Source organism: Ranitomeya imitator, unplaced genomic scaffold (assembly GCF_032444005.1).
Source record: "Ranitomeya imitator isolate aRanImi1 unplaced genomic scaffold, aRanImi1.pri SCAFFOLD_104, whole genome shotgun sequence".
NCBI classification, from domain to species: Eukaryota; Metazoa; Chordata; class Amphibia; order Anura; family Dendrobatidae; genus Ranitomeya; species Ranitomeya imitator.
Genome location: NW_027194904.1, coordinates 6,541 through 7,848, shown reverse-complemented (window position 1 = coordinate 7,848; position 1,308 = coordinate 6,541).

Here is a 1,308-nt window from a genome sequence, read left to right as displayed (position 1 = left end):
AAGAGGTACAATATGTCACGGGAAAACATTGTCAGAATCAGCAGGATCCGTTGAAGCGCTCCAGATTTATAACCTCATAAAGGGACAGTGGTGAGAATTGTAAAAATTTGCCTTGTCATTAACGTGCAATACACCCTTGGGGTAAAGGGGTTAAAGCTCCAGCTATTAAAAAAAACACCTGCTGGAGTGGTGCTTTAATAATTTAATAAGCAAATTATTATAAAGTTAATAAAGTCTTGGAATAAATGTTATGAATAAATGTTGAAATAAAAGTCTTGGAATAACTGCGTAATCATGACATGGAGCACCTGCTGCATGAGCCCCCAATATCACTGGCGTTATCAGGCGGTCAGGCGACCATGTTTGCTATGTGCATGTGTCCGCTAGAAAGGTTTGGCTTCTCTCAATAGAGAATTGAGAAAAGCCAAAAGAGTCATCACATGACGCCTGTGGACATCAGCAATGCTGAGGCCATTGTTACTGTACATGGGGGGACTCAGGACATTATTAAATGTCAAGTGGGCCCTTAATAAGCATTACTGTTCATAGGGGCACCAGTGGCATAGCTACCGGGTGGTAGAGAATTCTGAGCTGGCTGTCAGTCAGTGCCGGGGCACGGTTACAGCTGCCGCTCTCTATACACAGAGCAGTGACTGAAACTGTGCAGACGCCGCCCCTATGACTGGAAGAGCGAGGCTGCCGGGAGAAATAAAGTTAATTTCCTCCTTCCAGGGGGACTCTCTCGCTGCATGGTGTAAGAACGCTATTAACTATTACACTGTGTTTTGGGGGAGCAGCGGGGACATAATTCCATGTATAGGGGAACTCTGTTGGACATCGTACTGTATGTACGGGAGCTGCAGGCCCATCCTACTGTGTATAAGGGAGCTGTGAGATCATCATATTGTGTATGGGGGAGCTGTGGGCTTGCCATACTGTGTATAGGGGAGCTGTGAAGGTATTATACTGTGCATAAGGGAGCAGTTGGCCCATTATACTGTATATAGGGAACCTCTGGGGGGCATAACACTTTCTATAGTGGAGCTCTGTTGGCATTATACTGTGTATAGAGGAGCTGTGGGATCATCATTCTTTGTATAGGGGAGCAGTGGGCTCATCATACTGTATAGAAGGGAGCAGTGGGGACATCATACGGTGTATAGGGGAGTTGTGGGCTCACTATACTATGTAAAGGGGAGCAGTTGGGACATCAAACTGTGTATAGAGAAATTGTGGGATCATCATACTGTGTATAGGGGAGCATAATACTTTCTATAGTGGAGCTCTGTTGGCATTATACTGTGTATA